This window comes from Chionomys nivalis, chromosome 2, assembly GCF_950005125.1.
Source record: "Chionomys nivalis chromosome 2, mChiNiv1.1, whole genome shotgun sequence".
Taxonomy (NCBI): domain Eukaryota; kingdom Metazoa; phylum Chordata; class Mammalia; order Rodentia; family Cricetidae; genus Chionomys; species Chionomys nivalis.
Window position 1 is genome coordinate 76,982,461 of NC_080087.1, and position 12,671 is coordinate 76,995,131.

Genomic DNA, 12,671 nt, shown 5'->3' on the forward strand with positions numbered 1-12,671 from the left:
ATATGGAAAAACAAAAACCCAGGAGAGCCAAAAAAATCCTATATCAATAAAGAAACTTCTGTAGGAATTACCATCTCTGACTTCAAACTCTATTACAGAGCTACAGTAATGAAAACAGCTTGGTATTGGCATAAAAACAGAGAAATTGACCAATGGAATTGAATCAAACACCCGGATATTAACCCACACACCTATTAACACCTGATTTTCGATAAAGGAGCTAAAAGTATACAATGGAAGAAAGAAAGCATCTTCAACAAATGGTGCTGGCATAACTGGATGTCAACCTGTAGAAGAATGAAAATAGATCCATATCTATCACCATGCACAAAACTCAAGTCCAAATGGATCAAAGACCTCAATATCAATCTGAACACACTGAACCTGATAGAAGAGAAAGTGGGAAGTAGTCTGCAACATAGGGGCACAGGAGACCACTTCCTATGTATAACCCCAAGTAGCACAGACATTAAGGGCAACATTGAATAAATCGGACCTACTGAAACTGAGAAGCTTCTGTAAAGCAAAGGACACTGTCATTAAGACAGAAAGGCAACCTACTGATTGGGAGAAGTTCTTCACCAACCCCACAACAAAGGTCTGATCTCCAAAATATATAAAGAACTCAAAAGGCTGGTGAGATGGCTCAGTGGTTAAGAGCATTGCCTGCTCTTCCAAAGGTCTTGAGTTCAATTCCCGGCAACCACATGGTGGCTCACAACCATCTGTAATGAGCTCTGGTGCCCTCTTCTGGCCTGCAGACATACACACAGTCAGAATATTGTATACATAATAAATAAATAAATATTTTTTTTAATTTTTAAAAAAATAAAATAAAATAAGAACTCAAGAAGCTAGACTTTAAAATGCTAATTAACCCAATTTAAAAGTGGGGCACTGAACTGGACAGAGAATTCTCAACAGAAGAAGTTCAAAGGGCCAAAAGACACCTAACACCATGCTAAACCTCCTTAGTGATCAGGGAAATGCAAATCAAAACAACTTTGAGATACCATCTTACATCTGTCAGAATGGCTAAAATCAAAAACACCAATGATGGCCTTTGCTGGAGAGGATGTAGAGTAAGGGGAACACTCATTCATTGCTGGTGGGGATGCAAACTTGTACAACCACTGACAATTGTAGAGGCCTCCTTCAAGCACTGATGCTCTTTCTGACACTCACCCCCAATCCCTGTTCTTAGAAACCTAGGCAGAAGATTAATTAAAGCAGATGCAGTAAGGCTTGAGTGCTCAGGGAGATTTTGGGTCTCCTTGCTGTGTAGGAGAAACCATCTTTGCCATATGTGATTTGAGATGCATAGTTTGGTGGTAAAGACCTAGGATCTGGAGACAGATGACCATTGTCTCCCTTGGACATCACTGACTCATGCCTGCCTTGCACCAAAGAATGCTTTGTCCTTCCTGTTATACTGATGAACACTGCTGAGCCTAGACCAGTGCCCTATAAGACAATAATGCTTTAGGAAGTCCTGAAGATAGGCTTGAACAAGATTGCCTACTTAGCTTCTCTGAGAAGCACCCACAAACAGTCCTCAGTACTTTTGTACTCAGAAATATCAAACATGAGACAAGGAACATGCCTGTCATTTGGCTAAATGAGCAGGCCTAATTATAAAGAGGGCCAATCTTCCCAGATGTTTGATGGTGACTGAGAAATGGCACAGGACCCCAAAAGACAATCAAGTTTCAGATTGATCTAATAAAGGGAAGAATAAAGGGTAGAGTTGATTTTATAGCAAAACAATTGTTTTAGCCTATAATGTTCTTCTTAACACTAGTAAGGAACATAAAGAGATAATTCCTGAAATGCAGGTTGCTATTTTCTTTCTTGCTTCCTTTGTTCCTTATTTATTTATTTACTTATTTATTTATTTCCTTGTGTATGGTTATGTTACACATATATATCTGTGAATCACAAGTATGCATGATGCCCACAGAATCCAGAAGGTGCCATTGGATCCCCTGGAAAAGGAATTATGGATTGATTATGAGCTGCCATTGGTGTCTTGGATACAAACTTCAGTCTTTTAAAAGAGTAAGCATTGACATTAAGCACTGAACCATCTCTCCAGCACTCCCTGGTTGATGTTTACAAAGGCAAATATTTCTGTTAGAAGGTAGAGGTATGTCTGGCAGAACTAGGTTAGGGATTTTTACTTTAACATTTTCCATATGAGACCAGTGTTACTCATAGCCAAGATCTAAAGCCTAATCCTGAAAGGAGGACTTCACTAAGGAGTACAACTATGCTAAAGTTGTTTGAAATAGTGACTTTCTGTGCAGAAAGAGCCCTGTATTAGATCCAGGATTCATTAGAATGCAGGAATCAAAGCCTTGTCCTTTGCCTTTCTGGAGTAGTGACAACAGCATTCCAAAAAGCACATGATTTCCTGTCCAGCAGCTGGCTTGCAGAGTCCTAAAATTTTGCACAAATTTTCCCAAGTAATTTAGTTCTACAGTCAAATCTAACTGTCAATCTGTTTTCACTTCCTGGAACAGATACCGCCCCTCAAATTGCTAATGACTAAGATTAAAATCTCTGAAAAATAGCTCACCTTCCTTCAGACACACTTGAGAAGACCTCCAGAGTGAAGACACTGTATACATGGTTGTAAACAGAAAGCTACTCCGTAACCCATGGCCTGTGTTAGGTATATGAACATACTGGGATTTCAGTGTTTCATTTTCCCAATGACAGCACACATTGTGAATAGATGTCATCATGCAAATAAAGCTGATTATGAACACAGTCATGACAGTGAGACAGGACAGCTGTCCAGATAAGCATCATCTGTTACTACTTCCTGCAGGAGAGAATATGCTCGACTAAATCCCTGTGGACATGCACTCATCAGGGGAACCTATGTCCTCTGTTCCTCCCATTGGAGACCCTGGCTGTCCCGTGAAACCTCGTAAGCCCATCAAAACCATTGGCTAATGGCTTGGCACCAGTGTACTTGAGTGCACTGTAACTTTAGTGTCTATGTTGTGACTCAAAAGGAAATGCCAAGTTGACTATTGGGTACCCAGACATTGTGTGAAATCCCTTGGAGTTGGAGTTAGGTGAGGTTGTGATTCCTCTTCACATAGACCCTGGGAACTGAACTCAGATTGTCTGAAAAACAAACAAGTGCTACACTGGGTCATCTCACAAACCACCTTTCTCGTTCTTTTCCTTGTAGTAGGAGCTGTGGGCTGTGTTCCTGCTGCCCCAACTCCTGGTCGCCTGGCTAGTTAATGCCCCAAAATAATGACACACAAACTGTGTTTTTTTAAAAACTGCTTGGCCCTCATAGGTTAGAACATAGGTGGGTGGAGTAAACAGAACAGAATGCTGGGAGGAAGAAGAAGTGAGCTCAGATGCAGGGTAGCTCCTCTCAGAGACAGATGCCATGCAGCTGCTCCCCAGGGCAGACACGATGAAGCTCCAACCCAGGATGGATGTAGGTTAGAATCTTCCCGGTAAGCACACTTTGGGGTGCTACACAGATTATTAGAGATGGGTTAATCGGGATATGAGAATTAGCCAGTAAGGGCTAGAGCTAATGGGACAAGCAGTGTTTAAAAGAATACAGTTTGTGTGTTGTTATTTTGGGGTATAAGCTAGCCAGGCAACCAGGAGCTGGGGTTGGATCGCAAGCTTCAGTCCCTTTCTGTAGGAACTGAAACATTAGTGGCTGATATTAAGGAGAAATTCATTACTATGGAAGAGGGAACAGCTGATTTGGATCATAAGCTTCAGTCCCTTTCTGTAGGAACTGAAACATTAACTGAGAGAATCAAATCTGCTGAATATGACAATCGGATTTTGTCTAAAGCTTATGACAGATTGGTGGAAAGATTGTCAATACAAGAAGGCACAGTTTATGCCATAAAAATTATGTCCAAAGATGAGATGTTATCTCTAATGGACAAACTTCATACTTTAGAATCCTCAATAAAGGCTTTGGAACATAATTCTGGACAGGAGATTCAGACATTGCAGAAGGCAATGGTGAATAGAATTGAAAAGATTGAGGAATTTCTAAATTCTGATGAAGAAGAGCAAAGCGTAGAAAGGAAAATTTTAACTACATCTGTGGGTAAATCTCTCTGGGACAATTTCCACAAAGCTCTACCTACAGCTCTACCTGCCTTTCCAGTAATAACAACAGAGAAAGTGATTGGTTCCAGAAACCCTAGGGTCATCAAGAAAGATACATGGGAGCCTGTCCATATGAATGATCTCAAAGAAATTAAACAGGCTGTCATGACTTTTGGGATGCACACCTCTTTTGTTAAACAGATGCTAAAATCTTGGGCCATGACAAGCAGAGCAACCCCCTCGAACTGGCTCTAGCTGAGCTCTACAGTACTTGAGAGTGGACCGTAATTGAAATGGAAATGCTTATTCAGGCAAGAGGCTAGACTTTTAGAACAGCAGGAAAAAGTGAAGGGAATTGACATTTCCCTAGAAAAAATTCTAGATGAAAGGCTCTTTTCAGACCCTCAGAAACAAGCTAATTTGGATGAAAACACACTCTCCATGTGTACTACAACAGCCTTAAGGACTTGGGACAGGGTACAAGACCCAGGATAGAGAATGGAATCATTTGTCAGAGTTAAAAAGAGTCAGAGAGAACCCTTTAATGACTTTTTACAAAGACTAACTAAGGCTGTACAAATAGGGATATCTGACCCAGAAGCAAGAAGTATAATGATTGAGTCTTTGGCTTATGAAAATGCAAATGTGAAATGCGAAAGGATTTGGGGGCCTTTAAAGCTCAGATCAGTGCCCTTGGAAGAATGGGTCTTGCATACACTGAATGTTGATACATTTGATTATGGCACTGAAGCATGGGTAGAAGAAGCAATTTCCAATGGTAAAAGGAGACACCAGAATACCAAATGTTTTAATTGTGGCAAAATGGGTCATATGAAAAGGAATTGTAGACAACGGATTTTCAGAAATAATAATAATAATGCATCTTCTAGAAATAACAGAAATAGGAGGACTCAGCCTTCAGGTTTATGTAGAAGATGTGGAAAAGGCAGACATTGGACAAATGAATGCAGGTCTACAAGAGATAGACAAGGCAACCTGATACAGATGGAAAATGTGAGAGGGGGGCCTCACAGGCCCCCATGGCAAACATGGTTCAGTCATTTCCAGTTTCTGCAGAGAACGTGCCTCATCAGGACAATTAGGAAGCCCCATGCCTACTGTTACAAGCAATAATGATCAGAAAGATAAGTTATGTGTGTTTTGGCAAACTTCTATAAATGATCAAAGACCTAAACTGAGAGTGTGTGTAAATGGCATTTTTATTACTGGCCTGCTGGACACAGGTGCTGATGTAAGTATCATTACCCCAGAATCTTGGCATCCGTATTGGCCTCTTCAGAATGTAAATGTTCAGCTCCTGGGAATTGGAACCCTATCTCAAGTAAGGCAGAGCATGAGATGGGTTGAATGTATAGGGACAGAGAGACAAATAGGAAAATTAAGGCCATATGTTGCCAATATTGCACTGAATTTATGGGTTCATGACCTATTACAACAATGGAATACCCAAATTAACATTCCTGCTACTTCTAGAGCCTATATTTCTGAGAATAATATTAAAAGATATTACAGAGAAAACCGGCCATTCAGGCTGTACAAGAACAAGCAATTGATGTCCCTTCAGAGATACCAACAGCCTTGCTTCTAAAATGGTTGACTGAGAAACCAATATGGACAAAGCAATGGCCTTTAGCTGAGGAAAAGTTACAGACTTTAGAACAGCTGGTACAAGAACAATTAGATGCTGGACATATAGAAGAATCTACCAGCCCTTGGAATTCTCCTGTATTTGTGGTTAAGAAAAAATCAGGTAAATGGAGAATGGTGACAGATCTCAGGGCCATCAACAAGGTTATTCAACCTATGGGCCCTCTGCAATTTGGAATTCCTTTGCCCTCTTTATTACCAAAAGGATGGCCTCTCATAGTTATTGATTTAAAAGATTGTTTTTTCACTATACCTTTACAAAAAGAAGATAGAGAAAAATTTGCCTTCACAGTGCCTACTTATAACAATTCTCAACCTTCGAGGAGGTACCACTGGGGCCGTCCTCCCCCAGGGTATGTTAAATAGCCCCTCCCTGTGCCAATATTTTGTGAACCAACCATTGCAAATAATATGCAAGAAATTTCCCAAATCTATAGTATACCATTACATGGACGACATTTTGTTATCCGATTCAAACATGGATACCTTGAACAGACTTTTTGAAGAAATAAAGATGCTTTTACCTAAATGGGGATTGCAAATTGCTCCTAAAAAGATTCAGAAGGGAGATTCTGTTAATTATTTAGGTTATAAAAGAGGTTTGCAAAAAATTAAGACACAAAAGGCACAAATTAGGAGAGATCATCTACGGACTCTCAATGACTTTCAAAGACTGTTAGGAGACATTTCCAGTCTACGACCAGCTATTGGGATAACACCTGATCTAATTCATTTGAACAAAACCTTGGATGGTGATAAAGATTTAAAGAGTCCCAGAGAATTAACAGCTGAAGCAGAAAAGGAACTGACAATGATTGAGGAAAAATTACAACAGGCACATGTGGACAGGGTGAATCCAGAGCTCAATTGTATTCTCATCATACTACCATCAAAAATTTCTCCTACAGGAATTTTAATGCAAAGAGATGATATTGTCTTGGAATGGATCTTTTTACCACATAAACCAAGTAAGAAACTGAAAACTTATGTGGAAAAAGTCTCTGAGTTAATTATAAAAGGCAAGCTGAGACTTCGTCAACTAGCAGGCATAGACCCAGCAGAAATTATAGTGCCTTTCACTGCTGATGAACTAAAGAAATTATGGGAAGATAATGAACCATGGCAAAGAGCTTGTGCTAATTTTTTGGGAGACATTAATAACAACTATCCAAAAAGCAAGAGGCTTAACTTCATAAAGAGAACTTCTTGGATTCTTTCTCGAATCGTCTGTGATGCTCCAATAACTGGAGCCTGTACATTCTATACTGATGCCAATAAATCAGGGAAGGCAGGTTACAAATCAGAAGACTTGGGTAAGGTAGAACAAAGTCCTTATGATTCTGTCCAGAAGGCGGAATTATATGCCATTCTTATGGTGCTAAGGGATTTTAAAGAACCTATTAATGTAGTTACTGATTCACAATACGCAGAAAGAGTTATTTTACATATTGAAACTGCTGAATTTATACCTGATGATACAGAACTAACCTCATTGTTTCTCCAGGTTCAAGATTTGATCAGGAACAGGCTTTGCCCTATGTACATAGCACACATCCAATCCCATACGGGTCTGCCAGGTCCTCTAGCACAAGGGAATGCAGAAATTGATCAATTATTGATTGGTAGTGTGCTACAAGCCTCTGAATTTCATAAAAAACATCATGTTAATAGCAAAGGTTTGAAGAAAGAGTTTTCTATTACATGGCAACAAGCTAAGGAGATTGTAAAGAAATGCCCTACTTGCTCTTTCTATAACCAAACGCCACTGCCTGCAGGGGCTAATCCAAAGGGCACCCAAAGGAATGAAATCTGGCAGATGGATGTGTTCCACTTTGCAGAATTTGGCAAATTAAAATATGTTCATCACACCATTGACACTTATTCAAGTTTTCAGTGGGCAACTGCTTTAAGTTCAGAAAAAGCTGATTCAGTAATCACTCATTTATTAGAAGTCATGGCTATCATGAGTATACCTACACAAATAAAGACGGATAATGGTCCTGCTTATGTCTCTAGGAAAATGAAATGGTTTTTTGATTATTACAATATCAAGCATGTTACAGGTATACCATACAATCCTACAGGTCAAGCAGTCATAGAAAGATCAAATCGAACTATAAAAGGATATGTTAAACAAACAGAAAGGGGTGGAAAACACCCCCAGAAATAGGTTACATAATGCTTTGTTAACCTTGAATTTTCTCAACGCTAACGAGAAGGGAACAACGGCTGCAGAAAGACATTGGATAATGGAAAAGTCTACTGAACTAAATCAACCAGTTTATTTCAAGGAGGTGCTGACCTCACAATGGAAGCCAGGAGATGTGCTGCATTGGGGAAGAGGTTTTGCTCTTATCTCCACAGGTGAGGAAAAATTGTGGATACTGTCAAAATTAGTAAAGGTTCGGTTTAAAGAAGAGAAACCACTTGGAAAAGATAAATAACAATTCATTCACAAGGATGGCGAGCATACTGATGGTAAGAAATACGGATAGGTTGGGGGCAGTGCTCTTTTCTTATCTCCACAGGAAAATACTCATCTTCAAAGAAATTAAGGGACCCTGAATATTTAATTACTGATGGATGGACACATTTTGTAAGTATTAATTTATATATATATATGTCTTATTAAACATTTCTTTATAAATATGTAGAGCTGGTTTTGAAGTTGGACTCTGGCTCAGTCCCTCTCCACTTCCAAGCCTGTTAGCAAGAGAAAAACCCAGAGCTTCTGGAGTTTCTGTCTCATGTCAAGAGCCATGATATGGGACAGAAAGAAATATGAGTTCAGAAAACATCTTTGCTTTTCTTCATATCTATCATACTTTTCATTGAATATATCTATCATGCTTTTCATTGAATATATATATATATGTATGTCTATATATGTCTATATGATTAATGTTTAAGTTTTTCACAATGAACAATGAGTTTTTCCTGCAGTGACATTTGAAGTTTCCAGGAAGAAGATGGGGCCCCACAACAACAACTCTACCTGGTTGATATGACGTCATGATACTGATAGCGCTACTACAAGACCTGTTTTGGATACCAGCTGCACAAGATGATCCCAACTTGGTTAGCCGAAATGGTGCACATCTTGTACAACATTCTGGCCAGACCTCCACAAAATACTCAGAGACTATTTAAAATTTTAAAAGACGTTGATCTTGAAATTTAACCATCATTTTACTTTCAGAGGATCCCCCAGAAAGAATGTCGCCCCCATGACAGCTGGAAGTAATTCTAGAGGACAACGTCCCCTCTCCCAGTAAAGTTTGCCCCTGGGTTTAGGGACATCATTTAGGGGTTGGAAGATTGGGGAGGAATTTTATAAGCTCAGAAATCATTTTGGAAAAAAAAGAAGAGGGAATGATGGGATAATAGATTTATAATTGTGAGTTACTGTTTTTAGACAAATATATTGGTATCGATTCTTGTATATGGATACAAAGTTAAATTATATTGACTATTGTATGCATGCATGTTTCTACCTCTGTTTAAAACATTTTTTATGTATTGACATATATTGTATTGATATATATTGTATATATTTACCTTGTTGCAGTGTACATTTCTACCTCTGATTAAGATACTTATGTAATGTTTGTGTATTGATATATATTTACCATATTGCAAAGTATATTTGTACAGTGTTTATATTTGGAGGTCATTATCCTCATTTGTTACACAGTTGTTTATTGTCTTAGTCTTTAAGTTAGATAGATATTGAGAATTATATAGATTAATAGTCATCTAAGTTTGTCATTTATAATTAGACTAATCAGGTTCTTAAATATATAGAGATTATACTCAGTATAGATAGATAATCTTCAACCTCTTCAAAGAGCTGTAGAAAATGGCCTTTAATCTAACTCAGAGTTTCGTGATAGTGAGACACAATTGCTCCTGGCAACACCGCTCTATTCCCGAGAGAATGTTGAGTACCAAAGACACTCCACCTGGAGCCTTTCTTTTTGGCAGAACTGGCCTTTGGGCAAAGAAATGACCATACCTCAACCACTGACAGAGATACAAAGCATGCATCAATGGATAAAACAGGACTGTCATATCCTGCCAAGACAGGGTAAGATAGTTTTGAAAAGTTCCTTGCCTTTAATAATGGTATGTCAGTTATGTTAGGCCTTAGCCAAAGTTGGTTGACTCAACATTGCAAAGGAGACTTTGGGTGATTGCCCAGGTAGTCAGTTGTCTCTGTCAATTGTTGCACATTTTGGATATATCTCGTTTGTTAAGTAATATTTATTCCCTTCTCAGATCTTTGACAGAGTTGAAGATTATATAATTGTAGTTACTCTCTACATTATTTAGACTCCTTGAGATAGAATGTTTAGCAAAACTTTGTTCTCAATATTGTTTGTTATATTTATTATTTGTTATTATTGTATATAGTTGTATTTGGTTTAGTTCTGTCTTATTTAGACAAAAGGGGGAGATGTAGGGATAAGTCCCGCCCCTTAGGGGGCGTGTTCGGCTCCGGCTAATGTTTACCTATAAATCTGGCGAGCATGCTCGCAGCGCTTGCTCCTGCTTTCCTGGTCTCTGTGGAAACGGTGGTTCTATGAGTCTATTTCCCCATTAAAGCTGTATATATTTTTACAATCTGTCTGCATTTGTTTATGCCATTGCATTTTTTCCTTGTTACCTTCATGGATCTAATCAACTCCTGAATTCACTTTCTAAATGCCTGTCTGCCTTCCAGTCCACTGCAACTGGGGCTTTGAGAAGACACAATGCACTGCTGTTTTGATATGTTCCAGTACCAAGAAAAAGGTAAGACATCTGTTGATAAGTGAATAAATGATTATACAAGAACACTACTTTAAAGATATGTCATGTTTGTAGATAACAAAAGAGGTTAGTACCACAGCTTGACTTTTAGTTTTTTCATTTATTGGTGCATTCCATGTATGTGCATGAGAAAGAGAATATGTGTATATTTACTTATGTATACATCAGGGTATGGGTAATAAAATGCTACTGCACATGTAAGTAGAATAAAGAACATGATGCAATTGGTTCTCCCCTTCCACCATGCTGAATCTTGAAATTTAACTCAGCTCATCATCCCTGGAAGCAAGTGCCTTAACACACTGAAACATTTTGGTGACTCAACCTCCTCTAATTTTCATTTAGATGGAAACCCTGTCATTATTGGGAACATCAATCTTCAGAAAATAATTGACAGTGATAATAAACTTTGACTACAAAACAATCTTGTTCCCACTTCCCTTAATGCTTCTAGTTCACTAAGGCCTTCCTCATACTAAACATTGGTTCCTCTCTGTCCTCTCCCTTTAGGCTGGAAGAACAAGTCCTAGTCTAATGTCAAGCTCCTATTTTAGAAGACTTCCACCATACTCTGAGTTCCCATCCACTGTTAAGGAATGATCTCCACAATTTTGTGTTAGGATGTGAATCCAATGCTTTAATCATACCACATCTCCTGCAGCTCACTCTAGGACAGAGTGTAAGAGCTGTCTGTGCTGTGACTCCTATACTCTCAGTTTACAATAACTGACTCTTCCATGTTCCTTGTCTCTTTCTCTTGAAGTAAACACATGGTGAGAAACTTCCCTCTGCCCCTATAAAGGTAGAGATCACACCTTTCCTATATGCTGCAGATTGGGAGAAGGCTGCTCAATGATCTTGCCCAAACTGGAGAGTGCTCTCAGAAAAGGCTCCTTAGACAACCTCCGTGATCACTCTATGGGAGCTATTTCTTGTCTCACACTCTAACTAGCTCTCTCTTATTTTCATTTCTTTTTAAATCTTTTACAATACATAGGGTTTTTCATTCCTCAGTCTCACTCTCTACCTCTTCAAATTCTTCTACTTTCTCTCTAATTCAGGCCTCATTCATAATTATTATATTATATATATGTAGATAAAATATATATAATCTATATATATAACCTTCTGGGCCCATTTAATGTTGCTCATGTGCATATGTTTATGGTTTGTAGTTGGAGGCCACTTGTTTGTTCCCAGCTGCTCATCCTCAAAATAACCACAAAGAAACTGTATTAATTAAATCACTGCTTGGCCTAAGTTCTTATTGGCTAGCTCTTACAACTTAATTTAACCTATTTCTATTAATCTGTGTATCATCATGTGGCTGTGGCTTACAAGCAAGGTTCTGCCTGGCATCTGTCTCTGGTGGAGACTTCTCTTGATTTTGCCTTCTTCCTCCCAGCATTCAGTTTAGTTTTTCTCACCTAGCTCTATTCTGCCCTATCACCAGCCAAGGCAGATTCTTTATTCATTAACCAATAAAAGCAACGCATATACAGAAAGACTTCCCATAAAAAAAATGGTTGACCATTTGGATTAGGTAATCTATCATGGGCTCATCAATGGAGAATACTGATTCTCCCTCTCTTAGAATTCATTAATTACTTTATGTCTCTAGTTATGGGTGGATCCCTGGGATATTTTCTCATCCATGCTATCATTCAAGATGGTCTTGCCATTGTTTTAGGTCTTCTTTAAGCAGGCATGAAATTGGGAATTCTTGGGTATAGCTTTCTTGTCATATATAAAAGAATTCTTATTCTTTCTTGTCATATATAAAATATTCTCACAGAATCTCATCCTTGTCTTCTATTTTACATTCTTTCCTCCTCAACTTTTGAAATGATTCCTGATTCTAAACAAGGGGATTGTGATACAGATAAATCATTAGGGCTGGACACCCTGTGAAGTCTATTGTTCTACAACATATTTGAACAAATTTTGAAATTTTTTCCAAGTCTCCATCAGTGCAAACAGAGGTTTCATTGATGACTAAGTGTGCTTCACTTAGCTGTGAATAGAAGGTTGTATGCTTATTTTACCTAGAAATTATACTAGTTTAGGAAATGAATCATAGAAAA